This window comes from Vipera ursinii (genome assembly GCF_947247035.1).
Source record: "Vipera ursinii genome assembly, chromosome: 7".
Lineage (NCBI taxonomy): Eukaryota > Metazoa > Chordata > Lepidosauria > Squamata > Viperidae > Vipera > Vipera ursinii.
In genome coordinates this window covers 42,292,354-42,308,871 of record NC_139521.1, presented here as the reverse complement: position 1 = coordinate 42,308,871, position 16,518 = coordinate 42,292,354, and the positions used below count along the sequence as shown (strand labels likewise).

The 16,518-nt window shown below is 42.4% G+C and overlaps 1 protein-coding gene across 1 annotated transcript in view; it reads right to left on the bottom strand.

The window, feature by feature from the left end:
• Nucleotides 1–590: 590 nt before the first annotated feature.
• LARP1B (La ribonucleoprotein 1B) overlaps nt 591–16,518 on the bottom strand; it is a 103,740-nt gene continuing 87,812 nt past the window's right edge. Inside the window, exon 21 of the transcript XR_014493027.1 lies at nt 591–632. The gene's annotated coding sequence lies outside the window, so the exon portion shown is untranslated. The remainder of the gene's footprint in view (nt 633–16,518) is intronic.

The window sequence follows — 16,518 nt, the reverse complement described above, 5'->3', positions numbered from 1 at the left end:
CTTGGTGGTAAAAACATCTTATATATCCCTGTCTACTTTCTCAGACATCACAGTCTGAAAAGAAACCAGATAACCTGTCAAGGCAATCCCTCAGTCACTCTACAAAGCTCTGCCCAAGTGGAGCTCAAAACATAGATCAATGCCACACTAATTCCACAGTCCTGGCACTGAAAGATCTGAGGACATTATAAGACCTAAAATTCATGTAGCCAAATTTCCAAGAGAGCCACATCACCATACTTTCTCAGCTAAGTTTCAGTGATCCATAAGAGGTCTGCCTGTTTATAAATCACCAAATTATAAACGGGCATGGTCTTGAAAGAAACAAACTTTATATTAATCAGCACCAATTTGAGGCCAGGTGCCCCAACAATCCAGCCAGTTGATTCCCAAGAACAGGTCACTGGAACAGAAAAAGATACTATCAGCATACTTACCCAGTTTAACAAAATCAAGTATTGCAGACATTAGTCCTCTTCCTCCATCTTATTCACCAGAGAATTTCCACTCTAGCCATTCCATTCCACTCCTCTATACCTCTCATTGGTCCACTATTTAGAAATGGCAGTCTGGATACAGGCCACTCACATTCACCCAGCAAATAAATGAAGTGGGCATTCAACCTTCTCCATCTTGAATCATAACAAAAACAACAAAGACAAATTCAAACCACAGATACAGCAACAACAACAACAACAAAAGGAAAAGCAACCCAAACCAAAATGAGGGAAATATAATGCCAGGAGACATTTCCACCATCCATGAACACCACAGGCCCTTACCAGGAAGCATTCTCTTACACCAGGCAGCCCTCCTCAATGTACTTTTCCTACCAATGGCCAGAAAAAAGACAGGTGAAATAGAGAAAGTTCCACAGCCCCACACCAGTTATGAGTGCCACAGAGATCCACAAAAGGCAAAAACCTATCACCCACACCCAAATAATTGGGTTTCTAGGGGAAATAGTTCAATTACCCCAGGCTGATGCATTAAGCTACAGAGATAGAACAAGCCACCCCTGGAAAGAAGCTGATGACCCTGTGAGGCAGTAACATCATCCCATATATCAAGCTTTGTTTCCCTCCTCTTACAATCTGCACCTTGTCTCCTAAATGTTTGTAATGGTAGTTACTGATATGATGTTATACAAACATTCCATAAGTTTGCCTCGAGGGATTTTTAAGGTGAACATCTTCCTTAATACTTACTTATTTCTTTTTGCTAGAGTCAATATTTTATTTGCAAACACATGATCAGTTGAGCCAATTATTCTATTATCACTATATGATCTTTAAGTGGGCAGAACAGGCATATTAGAAATGTGCAGGTGTGAAATTATAGTCTTCCTGCTGTATTTATTTTTGGATGTATTTTTCTTACATGAGTTCCACACATTTATATTGATATATACAGCATGTAAAGCACACAAAAAAACAGAAATAGAAACTTTGGTGTTAATGCAGACAAAAAGTATATTGGGTTACATATGTATTCACTTCTTTTGATTAAAGGTGCTATTTAAAATCTAAATATATACAGTAGTGAAGCTGCTGCTGGCTAACTTGTGTTTCAGTCTGCTGTAGAGGAAAGAAATATTGTTATTGAGATCAACCACTACATTGCAACAGGACTGCATAAATCATTGCAATAGAATCTTGAGAATCTGCAGGAGAACACACTAAGCATCTCTTTCTGAATTGTTAAAACAAATATATTTTTTCCAGATGCATGAATATGAATATGTTATAGAAGCTGTTTTCTTTCCTATAAATCCTTTGAAGGAGATCCTTCTGAAACTGCAGGAGATCACAACCAAGGAAGAAAATGCAGCTACTTTGAAAGAGGTGCTTCATATGCATGGTTGACTGTCATTGCAAATAAATGTTTTGCTCCTTCTCAAACATATTTGCCAATATGAAATGTTGGCAAATATAAAATGTTGACAAATTCATTTATTTTAAATATTTTATTTTTTTGTATGGTTGTCCATCTCATGGCAGTGATTCAAAGCACCACACAAGATTAAAAACAATACAACAATTTAAACCATAAAGTTGAGGTCACAAAAAAACAACCCCAACTTAAAACAAAACAGCTTTAATTAGTAGAGCTATACATGCCATATCCTGAGGTACTGTTGAGGAATTTATTAAATGAAAGAGATCAATAGAATTTTTTTCTCATGAACTAAAAAATCTCAGTTGCTACAAAACAGTATATTCAAAATATTCCCAATGCAAAAATGCTAGGTGAAGTTCACAGATTTTGTAACATACTAGGTGTTGTGTTGTGGGTTCTGGAGAGCAGGAAGGACACAGAGAAAATAAGTACAGCATAGCCTCTCTTTATTAGGTGAAGGGACTGTACTGGGGGAATAGGGGTTACCTGCGCCCTTTATATACCTGTCCAGGTACACCTCCAACCAATCAGGGTGCACCTCTGTTTTCCACCAAAAACGGATCCCGGCCACAACAGTTTCAGTTCAACGCCACCTGGTGGTATCTGTTATGCCAGCGCTCACGGTGTTCCCTTAAGCCCAATACATAACACCCCTTCCCCCTTTGAGATCAAACAATCGTCTCTATATACAGGTGTATACATACATAATTCGACAATAATAACGACATGCCTCAGAATACAATGACCCTCAGCCTCCCCTCATTTGCGCACATAGTCAGCGAGGTAGGCGGGTGGCCTGTGAGTCCGGGATGAACATCTTAGGGGTTCCTGGATGGTAGGGTCAGTGGTTAAGTCCTGGCTGACCATTTCTGGTTGACCCACCCCAGAGTCTGACCCTGTGGCAAGGTTGTCACGGCAGTCCTGGGCCTGTTGTTGTCCCGGCCGGACACGGCTGTCTGGAAACAGTTCTGGGTCAGTGAGGTCCTCCTCGGGCTCAGGTTCTGTTGTTTGTTGGTAGGGGGGATTTGATGTCGATGATGGGTGGTCTTCTGGGTGGTTGCTCTGTGACCGTTCAGAAACCTGTTTCCTGACCTGGTCTATGTGCCGTCTGACCTGACAACCCCCCTCCACCCCTACTATGTAGGATAAAGGCCCGGTTTTGTCAACCACCACCCCTGGAATCCACAAATGTCCCGGACCGTAATTCCTGACCCAAACCAAGTCACCAGAGTGTAATTCCCTAGGGGTTTTGGGTTGCTCCATCCCGGAAGCCACTCTGTCGGGGTGAAGTCTGTCCAATCTGGTGATGAGGCATCTGCCCCAACAAAGTTCCGCTGGACTCTTCCCCGTGGCTGTGCATGGTGTGGTGTGTTGGGATAATAGGAATTCCGCCAACCTGTGATGCCAGTCACCGACGATGATGTGCCTGAGTGCGTCCTTGGTCGTTCTCACCTTGCGTTCAGCTTGTCCATTAGTCCACGGGGGAAGGGCGCAGATGTGATGTGTCTAATCAAATTCGCTGTCATGAAGGCCTGAAATTCAGCAGCGGTAAATTGAGCCCCATTATCCAATACCAAAATGTCAGGCAGACCATGTGTGGCAAAAAGTCCCCTGAGCACTTGGATTGTTGTGGCCGTGGTCATATTGGGGACTAGCACTACCTGCCTGAGCTTCTCGATATCCTCTCAGGGCTGGTGATTGAGTTTCCCAAACTTATGGTTTTGGGAGACTTCAATCTACCATCCCTGGGAGGAGCATCTGAGTTGGCTCGGGAGTTCATGGCTTCCATGACGGCCATGGACCTGACGCAGGTAATTCATGGACCGACTCATGAGGGAGGCCACACCCTTGACTTGGTTTTCTTATCTGGTCGGTGGTTAGATGATCTTGGTGGGGGCTCCCCAATTGTTATGCCCCTGTCATGGACTGATCATCATCTCCTGCGGCTGGTCTTCCGTTTTGCCACTCCCCACCGTGGGGTTGTTGAGCCAACTAGATGGTTCCGCCCCAGGCGCTTAATGGACCCTGAGAGGTTCCAGGCAGCACTGGGGTCCCCACCTGCTTCCTCAGCTCACAGCTCGGCGGATGCCTTAGTGGAAGCCTGGGAAAGGACGGCTACAGAGGCACTTGACCGAGTTGTACCCTTGCGGCCCCTGACCCGGCGCAGATCCCAATGGGCTCCATGGTTTTCCGCGGAGCTCCGGGAGATGAAGCGTCAGAGACGGGGCCTAGAGAGCGTTTGGAGGTCCAGCCGATCTGAATCCGACCGATTGCGACTAAGAACCCATATTAGGTCTTATCTCGCAGCGATGAGGGTAGCGAGGTCTAACTACTTCGCTGCCCTCATCGCGTCCGCAGATAATCGCCCGGCTGCCCTGTTTAGGGTGACCCGCTCCCTCCTTAATCAGGAGGTGAGTGAGGAACCCTTGCAGGGACGTGCCGAGGAATTTAGCCAACATCTGTCAGACAAAATCGCTCGGATTCGGACCGGTTTGGACTCCGACTGGGCAGTATCGGACGATCAGGACACGAGCGGTCTTGTCAATGTCACCTGGGAGGAGTTCGATCCTGTAACTCCGGAGGAAGTGGACAGGATCATGGGGAGGCTGAGCTCCACCACGTTTATTGGACCCGTGCCCTTCCTGGCTGGTTTATGCAGCCCGGGAGGGGACACGAGGCTGGTTCCAGGCGGTTATATCTGCCTCTCTGAGTGAGGGTAGTTTTCCCGCCGCCTTGAAAGAGGCGGTGGTAAGACCTCTCCTCAAGAAGCCTGCCTTGGACCCGGCTGTTTTGAATAACTTTCGTCCGGTCTCCAACCTTCACTTTCTTGCGAAGGTTGTTGAGAGTGTGGTGGCGCATCAGCTCCCTCTGGTCCTGGATGAAGCGGATTATCTAGACCCGTACCAATCGGGCTTCAGGCCCGGGTACAGCACGGAGACGGCATTGGTCGCGCTGGTGAATGATCTCTGGAGGGCGCGGGACAGGGGATATTCCTCTGTTCTAGTCCTATTAGACCTCTCAGCGGCTTTCGATACCATCGACCATGGTATCCTGCTGCGGCGTCTCAGGGGATTGGGAGTGGGAGGCACGGTTCTTCAGTGGTTCTCCTCCTATCTCCTGGGACGCTCGCAGTCGGTGTTGGCAGGGGGGCAGAGGTCGACCACGAGGCCTCTCGCTTGTGGAGTTCCTCAGGGGTCGGTCCTCTCGCCTCTCCTGTTCAACATCTACATGAAACCGCTGGGTGAGATCATTCGTGGTTTTGGAGTTGGGTATCATCAGTATGCTGATGATACCCAACTTTTCATTTCGACCCCAAACCACCCCAGTGATGCCCTCGACGTGATGTCCCGGTGCCTGGAGGCGGTCTGGGTCTGGATGGAGAGGAACAGGCTTCGACTCAACCCTGACAAGACTGAGTGGCTGTGCGTACCGACATCTCGGGATATTCAGGATATCCCACCCCTCATTATGGGGGGTGAGTAATTACCTCCTGTAGATAGGGCTCGCAACTTGGGAGTCCTCCTAGATTCACAACTCTCCTTAGAAGACCATATTGTAGCTGTGACTAGGGGGGCTTTCGCCCAGGTTCGCCTGGTGCGCTAGTTGCGGCCCTATCTAGACCGGGATGACTTACGTACGGTCACTCATGCGCTCGTGACCTCTCGTCTTGATTACTGCAATGCTCTCTACATGGGGCTACCCTTGAAGACCACTCGGAGGCTCCAGCTGGTACAGAATGCAGCCACGAGAGTTGTACTGGGAGTTTCCCGATACTCCCATGTTACACCTTTGCTCCGCGAGCTGCATTGGTTACCAGTTGTCTTCCGGGTGAGGTTCAAGGTGTTGGTAATGACCTACAAAGCCCTTCATGGCATGGGTCCAGAATACCTTGGGGAGCACCTGCAGCCGGCGTCAACTTCCCTCCGCCCAGTACGCTCCCACAGAGAGGGCCTCCTCAGGGTGCCACCGGTCAAAGAATGCCGACTGGTGGCCCCCAGGGGGAGAGCGTTCTCTGTGGGTGCACCGGATTTATGGAACCATCTTCCGGTTGAGCTCCGGATGGCGCCCGATTTCCGCTCCTTCCGGCGCGATCTTAAAACCCATCTCTTTAAACAAGCTGGCCTGGCCTGATGGGACGGGGTGGGATTTTATAAACGATTTTAATTTTAAATTTGTATTAATTTTATGGGCATTGTTTAATCATGTTTTAACAATTTTAATTTTTTATCTAGTTTTTATGTATTGCCCTGTTCACCGCCCTGAGTCCCCTGGGAGAAGGGCGGTATATAAATTAAATAAATAAATAAATAAATAAATAAATACCTCCAACCATTTGGAGTGGCTATCTACCACTATCAGGAAGAGCTGTCCCTAGAATGGGCCAGTGGACCCTGGGCCAGGGTGTATGTGTTGCCTCCCATTTCTTGACAGGTGCTTGGGGCATCTTGGGTCTGGACCTTTGACAAGTGTAGCACCTGTGTACCTGCTCTTCTATTGCCTTGTCTAACCCTGGCCACCAAAGATAACTCCTAGCTAACGCCTTCATTCGAACTATGCCAGGGTCCCCCTCGTGTAAAGATTGTAGGACTCTATCCTTCAGTGTGTCTGGTATGAAGACCCTACTACCCCACAACAGGCATCCTTTATGGGCAGCCAATTCATGTCTCCTTACGAAGTATGCCTGGAACTCCGGGCCTGGACTCCTATCTTGCCACCCTGTGAATACCCAAGACTGGACCCTGCTCAGGATTTTATCTGATGCTGTCTCAGTCGCTATGTCCCTTGCATGGAGAGGGCATTCCGGTAGCTCTTGGATTGCTAGTATCTGTGCAGCAGGTGCCAGATCTGGTTCTGTGGTTTCTAGGGGTAGTCTACTTAACCCATCTGCATGGCCCATTTCTTTCCCTGGTTTGTGAACCAACTTAAAGTTGTATGCTGATAAGAATAGACCACCTAAGCATCCTAGGGGAGAGAATTTGGGGGGTTTGTCCGTGGTGAATAACCCTAATAGCGGCTTATGGTCTGTGAATATTGTGAATTCCCTACCATACAGGTAGTCGTGGAATGTTTTGACCCCAGCCACTATTGCCAGGGCTTCTTTGTCTATCTGGGCGTAGTTCCTCTCTGACCCTGACAAGGTTCCGGAGTAGTATGCGATGGGCACCTGTTCCCCGTTTCCCTCTAGATGGCTTAGTACTGCGCCCACTCCATAGGGTGAAGCATCGCAAGCAATGCAGATGGGCTTTGTTTCGATGAAGTGGGTGACTGTAGACTTGTTTGAAAGTAGGGCCTTTAAGGTTTGGAAACTTTTTTTGTGGACATTGGTCCAGCTCCATACAGCTTTCTTATCTAGGAGCCTGTGCAAAGGCTCAGCTATTGCTGCTTTGTGGGGTAGGAAGGAATGGTAAAAGTTTAGCAGCCCAAGGAAGGCTTGCAGTTCAGTCTTGTTCTTGGGAGTGGGGGCCATCTTAATTGCCCTCACTTTGGATTCTGCAGGATGGATCCCACTGGCATCTATTTTAAACCCCAAAACCTCTGTGGCTGCAACCCCAATGCTGCATTTGTCTCTTTTTAATTTGAGACCTGCAGAATGAAACCTACTTAAAACTGCCCTCAGTCTGTCTGCCAGCACTTCTTCTGTGTCCCCTGCAATGAGGACATCATCAAAATAAGGGCATACCCCTTGGATGCCCTTAAGAGTTTTCTCCATTACCTCCTGGAAGATTCCTGGTGCTACACTGACACCAAATTGCAGGCGGTTGATCCTGAAGGCTCCCTTGTGTGTTACAATTTTTTGTGCTTCTGCCATCTCCCTGGTAACCGGCAGCTGCTGGTACGCGAGATCTAGCTTAGCAAATATGGCACCACCTTGGAGGGAAGCGAAAACGTGACTCCTCCCTTTGACCTGGGGTCTCAAGCACAACAGGGGCTGCAGGGGTCTTTGGCGTGGCACGGCAACTCCTTCACTGCTGCAACCGAGTATCGCTCCGCAGAGATGGATCAGCCCACTAAGGTCTGAGGGAATATCAACATGGGCCAGCTCATCCAACATCTCCTCCGACAATCCATCCTGGAAAGCATCCATAAGCGCAACCTCATTCCAGGCTGAATCCTGGCTAAGCAGCCGAAAATCGCTGATATAGCCCTGTAGGGGACGTTGACCTTGCCTCAGAGCTTTCAGGAGTCGGGTAGCAGTCTGTGTCTTTATGGGGTCCTCATACATCAGACTCATATGATTACAAAACCCCACAAAGTTGTCAAACAATGGACTAGGTTGGGCCAGCAGAGGTGTGCCCCAACGAGCTGCATCACCAGAGAGAAGGCTTAACACAAACCCCACCTTATCCCAGTCAGTGGGGAAATCAGTTGTTCTCACGCTGATAAATAGCTGGCTTTGTCCCATGAAAGCTGGAGACATCTCTGGATTGCCATTAAATTTATCCAGCATCGCAACTTGGCATTTTCTCCTGGGTGGTAGTGATGGTGGTGGTGCAGCATGGACCTGTGCTTGTAATTGAGCCACCTGAGCTGCCAACAAAGCGAGTTGCTGGGTGAGCTGGGTATTCTCAGCACGTAGCTGTTCCATAATAATAATAAGGGGTGGGGGGCTGAAGGCAAATTGTTCTGTTCCAGCCTACGACTGGCCCTGTTGGAATGTCAGGGACAACCCCTTTTTTATATTCAATAGGCTGGAATTAAGCCAACCAAATTTATTTGCAACAACGAAACGAAACAGTTCAAAACAGAGTTAAACAAATACAGACTGAGACTATATCAGAAGCTCTTCAAACGGTTGCCTTCAGCAACCAGCACCTCCCACACATTCCCCTTTTAAACAGCAGTCTCAAGGCGTGGCTTCTCTTTGCCTTCTCCCGAGGTGCCTCATTGCTTTTCTTTGTTCACTTCTGCTAGTCTGCCTCCTGCTTCGAGCGTCCCTGAACAGAGCCAGCTGTGGATCGCCTTCTTCCAATCTTTCAGGCTCACACAGCTGGGTCTGAGGAGGAACAAGATGGGAGGGGCCTGGCTGAGACCTCTGCGGTGCATCAGAACTTTCCTCTGCAACCAAAGGCTCTCCAAACCCCTCCTCCTCCTCCTCTTCAGAATTGTCCGACTCAGCTGCCGAAACCACAGGCTGACGCTGAATCACAACAGAACCTTTGTTTCCCACCGAAAACAGATCCCGGCCACAACAGTTTCTGTTCAGCGCCACCTGGTGGTATCTGTTATGCCAGCGCTCACGGTGTTCCCTTAAGCCTAATACATAACACTAGGTTTATCCAATTTGCTAAACTAAAACCAAATAAATAACATGATTTTGCATGAAGTAGGAATTCAGTCATCCTGTGGTGGTGTTTTCAGATTAAAAACCATGAATAAGATTTTGTTTTCATTATCATTTTATAACTCTTGTTTGATAACTATCATATTTACCAAGAAAATAGATTTCAAACAATCGTCCAGTCCAAAGAATGAAAAGTTAAAACAGATTAACAAATCTTATCTGGCTCTATTACATTAGTGTAAATTAATCTAAAGTGTTTTGTTTTAAACATAATATGGGGGAAAGCAGCTTTTAATACAGTTCCACATTCAGTGACCAATAACATAATAATTATAATTGGTAAATATTCCTATTAGCTGTAGCTCCTATTAATATTATTTACCATTATATAAGACAATATAGGGAGACTAATTTATTCATTCAATGTATGCCTGCCAGAATAGTGAAATCCTTGGCAGTTTTCAGTGCAACAGTAAGTAAACAATACAATAAAATACTCATAGTGCAATAAATAAAAATGAACGTATGAATAACACAATAAAAATGTTAGCAATACACAAAGAAAACAAATGAATATAAGCAGCCAGCAGTAAACATTTAAACATTGAGAAAAATTGAATTACTGACATTAATTCATTATCCAAATGTTCTCTAGATTATTTTTTAGTAGCTTACAGAAAACTTTTAAAGAAACTGGAAGCTTGTTGAATTTCTAGGCAAAGGAAATTGTATATTTTAAATTTAAATTTAATGATTAAGAGGATATTATAACCATATAATACATTCCAATTTATAGAACATACAATAATTCAAAATAAAAAGTGGAGTGACAAAACATTATGGAGCAAATCAGAGCCTTTAGGGCATCTCAAAGATAGATAAATATAGTTATGTACAAAATAAGTTTGTATGTTATATGACAATTACGTCATTTCAATTGGGCTTATTTTTGTAACAAAATTAAAAAATAACTAATTGATTAATAAAAATCATTAAAAGTAACTCCAGTTGCATTGACTTAATTTTCAGACAACTCTACTTGAATGACTGAGAATCTTCATCAACATACTCCTATTTGTATTTTTCCCCCATTTAAAATAATTCAGAATTCATGTTACATGATAAATAATGGCAAGTCAATGGACATATGGTAAATTTTGCTACAAATAAATCTGAACACATGAAGTATATCCAATAAATATTTATAGGGTTGGTGTTTACTTCGGATACTATACCATATTTTAAATTAGGTAGATAGTCTGCCCAATTCTCTGTACTTCTAGCACAGAAATTATACATCTTTTAATGATTCCATATTATGATAGTCATTTGGGTCAAACTAGCAGCTTCTTTCCATTGGCAACAATTCCACAGGAAGTAGATTTCCCATTCATCATCTCCAAAGGATTTATTTCTTGCTTGATTCTCCTTTCCTGTAACATTAGTTACATTAGTTACAAGAAAACAAACATTTTATCTTTCCTTTATTTGAGCTTCCAGAGCTTTGATATTCTTAGGTTGATTTATACTCCAAAGTGAAAGGGTAGACATTTTGAAATTATCACTACTCACAATTTCCAAAAGTTAGAAGAACCAAATCAATTATTCTTAAATAGTTGGCTTGAAACATTTTCCCCTTCAATACATTCTGTTCTTTCTATGTACAACAGACAAGGCACTTTAAAAAAAGAAGGGGTGGGTTCTCAGTCTTTGGGTTTGCCTTTTTATAGAAACATGCATTTTCTTAATAAACATATATATGGGTTCTATCATAATACTATATGTGCATAAGGTAAAGGTAAAGTTTCCCCCGCACATGCGTGCTAGTTGTTTCCAACTGTAGGGGCCGGTGGTCATCTCCGTTTCAAAGCCAAAGAGCCAGCGCTTGTCCGAGGAGATCTCCGTGGTCATGTGGCTGGCATGACTAGACGCCAAAGGCGCACGGAACGCTGTTACCTTCCCATCGTAGTGGTCCCTATTTTCCTACTTGCATTTTTACGTGCTTTCGAACTGCTAGGTTGGCAGAAGCTGGGACGAGTAACAGGCGCTCACTCTGTTACGCAGCACTCGGGATTTGACCCGCCAAACTGCCGACCTTCTGATCGAGAAGCTCAGCGTCCTAACCCACCGAGCCACCGTGCATAGGACTTACCATATAAGATAGATTTCAATGATAGCTTGAAATAACTGACAGTAATGCCTCTGAAGTTTCCAGAGTAGGATTTACCTGAAGTAGCATTTCCTATGGAGATTGCTATATCTATATCTATATCCATATCTATACTATATCTCTTATATATCTAATAGACACAAAATAATAGCTATACCATTTTTTAAAAATAGCTTGGTGATTACATTATTGTATTATTGCTTCTGTTTTAAATATTCTTCAGTGATCAACATGTATCTATTTCACATGGAAAGGGTTATTTGTATCAGATCCATTATAACTTTATCCAATACATCTGCACAGATGATTAATACAAAACTATACACAGACACAAAAACATATTTCCAACTGGGATGCAATTTTGTCTAAATTTCTCTAGTTTAAATTCATCACCAATTAAATAGTCAGTTAACAAAAACAATTGGATTCAAAGGATGCAGGTTCTCTGAGAAAAATGCCTCTTATTACTTTAGGAATTTATAGAGTCTCATTTTTTAAAGAAGATAATTTGCTTTCCAGATAAATCATTTTCCATGAGCAGGATTAAAATATAATCTAGCAATTCAGAAACCCAATTTTAATCTACCAAAATGTTTAATTAATACAGATACAAAGATACAAAGTCGACATTATTCCATAAAGATTGGCTTTTATTATGTATAGTATGTCATTATTGATAGAATTCAAAGACAAGTTTAACATAAGTGATACTTCCAGTCTTTTAAAAAAAACAGTCCAATTACCCACAGTTTTGTCTAGGTTAATCAATCTACCAGATGTAAAGCCATGTGAAATTACAAACAAGGTAAACTGCTCATTGATAGGGAAAATCTTTGTTATGGATACTTAAGAAAGAAAAACGACAGCATTAGAGGACAAATTCTAGCTTCAAATATTAATTATCTACTCTCTACATCTAGATATTTGGTAGTAAAAAGCTAATTTCTTTCTTATCCATGTCAATTTTGCATTAAACGTGAAAGTATATAACCTGTTAACAAAATGAACTTTGATAGATTCATCTCTTTACTGCATGACTAACAATATGAAAAAACAGACAATCACACAAAGGTGATTGGACACACTAATTTTGTTACAGGGCAGAACCCCAGGAAAACCTGAGCAGCCTTATGTATCTAATAAGTGGAGAATACAGGGGGAAAAGAATTAACGCTAACTACAAAAAAACCACCACTTGCATCACATTGAAAATTCCTGTTGATATTATGAAAAACCCTCCCACTCTCATCTGTCTATCTGTCTGTCTGTCTATCTATAGAGATAGACAATGTACGTTGTCTCAAGGGCCGAGTCAGATCTGATATTGCATGGAAAGGAACAAAAGTGGTGGGGCTAGTGTACATTTCACAGTTTTAATGGATGTATTGTTGCCTTAACATCTGTGAGTCAAGTAAAATATGGCAATATAGAAAACTTTGTATAAATGAGTATATTAACCAACAACTTTCTAAAAGGCAAACAAAATAACAGTATCACATATGTCTTCAATGACTGAGAATACAAAAAGAATGTTAATGACTTCTTGGCCACATACATTACCAAGAAGCCTTACATAAATAAAGTTGTTTTAGAAAAATGCACAATTACCAGGAATATAATACTATATCAATTAACTTGTTTTCACAGAGGCTAATCCTAGTTTATAGGGACGCGGTGGCTCAGTGGGTTAGGACACTGAGCTTGTCGATCAGAAGATTGGCAGTTTGGCGGGTCGAATCCCGAGTGCCGCGTAACAGAGTGAGCACCTGTTACTCTTCCCAGCTTCTGCCAACCTAGCAGTTCGAAAGCACGTAAAAAATGCAAGTAGAAAAATAGGGACCACTACAGTGGGAAGGTAACAGCGTTCCGTGCGCCTTTGGCGTCTAGTCATGCCGGCCACATGACCACGGAGACGTCCTCGGACAAGCGCTGGCTCTTCGGCTTTGTAACGGAGATGAGCACCGGCCCCTAGAGTCAGAAACGACTAGCACACATGTGCGGGGGAAACTTTACCTTTACTTTAATCCTAGTTTGTCCCCTATATTGGTACCAGTGTATTATTGGTTTCTTATATATCTACATGATAAGCATGACTGAGGAAGCAGTAAGATCGAAGAAAAACTGTAATCTTAGATTCTCACATTAAGACTTTTGCAACTTGGAAGTAAGCTGAAACTGTTATAAAAAAACATATCTCTAGGGAAATGGCTGTATGCTTTAAACTAGGATCTAACAGTATCTAATAAGAACTCCTATTTATTTATTTGTTTGTTTGTTTGTTTATGAAATGTGCATGCTATCATAATCATAAGACTCTTAGTAGCTAACAAGATACAAAAATACAATCAATATAAAAAGGTTAAGATATATCTAGCCTGAAATAAATCACTGAAAACTTTTCACTTTTAGCCTTTTCTAAAAGGCTGCCAGTGTTGGATATAAATGGATATCCAACAGAGCTCATTCCAGAAGATCAGCACCATCACAGAAAAAACAGGGCTTCAAGAATTTGGCTCTCTTAACATCTCAAAAATGGGGAGAGAACTGGCTGTTTTCCTGACATGAATGAGCTGACTCTAGTGGGAGTATGCAGTCCTGCAGATACTAGGCACCAGTCATAAAGGCTTTATAGATTCATATCAGCACTTTAAATTTAATTTGGAAGCTAGTAGGAAGCTGCTGCAGGATCCATAAACCAGCTATAAAATGTACTGAACTGTTAACTCCTTGAACACTATGGCCACCACATTTTCCCCAAACTAAAGCTTCCAGGGGGTCACAGTGTGCTGCACTAGTCTAAATGAGTGGCAATTAGGGTGTCAGCTGCTTAAAGATCCAAATGGTTCAGATCAGGCTTGCTATTCCTATATGGGTCTTGACATAAGTCATCAACCAAAGCGACCAATGGCATCTCTGTTCTCCATTGAAACCTGAACTTTGATGGATAGGAGTGCAGATAAACTGCATCATCTAGGCTGGGTGTTCATTCATTGGCCCTGCATCACCACCACCTACCCACAAAGAGAAAGTTGAAGATCAGGCAGTAGATGTCTAATCCTATGGATCCAGAGACAGCCTTTTAAGGAAGAGGAAGACCAATTTTTCCTTAAAAGCTGCCAGCATCAACCCTTCCTGCAATGAGGTATATAAATAATAACTAGGAAACTCAATCCACTCTATTAGTGAATTGAAACCACACATTTGTATAGATCTTTTATTTAGTGAGGATTATTCAGGTGAATTGGCAGGTGGACTGACTCTTTTTTATGAATTCCTTTTATGTTCCCTGCTCATTTTCTGATCTTTTCCTGCTTAATTTATCCTGGAATTATTTGCAATTGTCTATTTTGTGTATATAACCTTTCTTCCCTCTTATCCTTGACTATTCAAATTCAGAATAATGGAAAGAGAAACATCTAATTATTCTGAACATGGAGGCAACCATCCATAACTCACAACATTTTCTCTGTCTTCAGGAAATGGTTTTAATAAACCATTCTAGAGAGATTAATATTGTTTACTCATAAGCACAGCTTGAAGCTGATCTTATGATATATCCTCCAGGCTTTTCCTAATTCTTGAAGAGATTTTAGCTATGTCAGGTTCATATAACTTAGAAAATCAATTCGGGCATAACTTGTCATGTACACACATGGCTAGGAGTGCCCACAGGAGAAAACTTTACAAAGCATATAAAATGGACTTTAATTATCACATCACACCTTTTGGGATGGATGCATGTCTAATTTGTTTAAATGTACAGAAAAGCTGACAAACTACTTTTTTTGTTTGGAGAAGTATTATAATCAAAGGACAGAGATGTAAGAACAGGAATTAAACCAATATAATTATTTTACATCTTGATTTTTTTATCTTCCCTTCCTAGACATTACTTTTAGTTTTTCTTCATTTTTATTTCTTGCTCACTGATAATGAACATTCTCTTTGGCAATATCTCTCTTGTAAATTGACTGTGAAAAACATCTATAAAGCCTGGAGAATTATAGAAATAGCCATTGTCACTTGTTAGATTGGCTTCACAGAAAAAGAATATCAAGCATATACTATGAATTTTAAGAAAAAGCCAAATATACAATAAACAATGAAAGTATAGTTCCTGCATTTCTGACACAAGACAAGATGAGACAAGCAAAAGCATTTTTAGACAAAAATATCTATCTGTTCAAATATTATTTGGGAAGGCCAAGTTCTTAGATCAGTGAACTGAACTAGTTACTTACTTTCTAAATAACCTTTTGGATTAATATTGGAGGAATTATATATCCAGTTTTTTCTTACTAACTCCCCATTCATTGGCTGGAAACTTAGTTTATGAAGTAAGTGCTATATACAGTATATTGTGCTGAACCTTGATACAGCCAACAAGATACATGCATATGATAGTAATGGTGATTAACTTTATGATGCCTAAGTTGCAAGTATAAATACATACCTTAATAATAAAAAATATTCTTATCCTATGAAATTAAAGGGTGCTTAATGAGCCATACCCCTTTGTGGATTACTGCCTTGTCATGGTGAAGGGGCTTGCGTAACTCAATGAAGCTATGAGCTACGCTGTGCAGGGCCACCCAAGACGGACTGGTCATAGCAGAGAGTTCTGACAAAATGTGATCCACTGGAGAAGGAAATGGCAACCCACTTCAGTATCTTTGCCATGAAAACCCCATGGACAGTACCAAAAGGCAGAAAGATATGACGCTGCAAGATGAGCCCCTCAGGTCAGAAGGTGTCCAATATGCTACTGGGGAAGAGCAGAGGGCTAGTACTAGTAGCGTCAGAAAGAATGAAGCAACTGAGCCAAAGCCGAAAGGACACTCAGCTGTGGATGCATCTGGTGGTGAAAGGAAAGTCCAATGCTGTAAAGATTTATTCTCTATGTAAGATCCATAAATCAAGACAAGTTGGACGTGGTCAGACAAGAGATGACAAGACTGAACATCGAATCTTAGGAATCAGTGAAATAAAATGGACAGGAATGGGTGAATTTAATTCAGATGACCATCAGGTATACTACTGCGGGTAAGAATCCCTCAGAAGAAATGGAGTAGCCTTCATAGTCAATAAAAGAATAGGAAAAGCAATACTGGGATATAACCCCCAAAATGACAGAATGATCTCAATGCGAATCCAAGGCAAACCATTC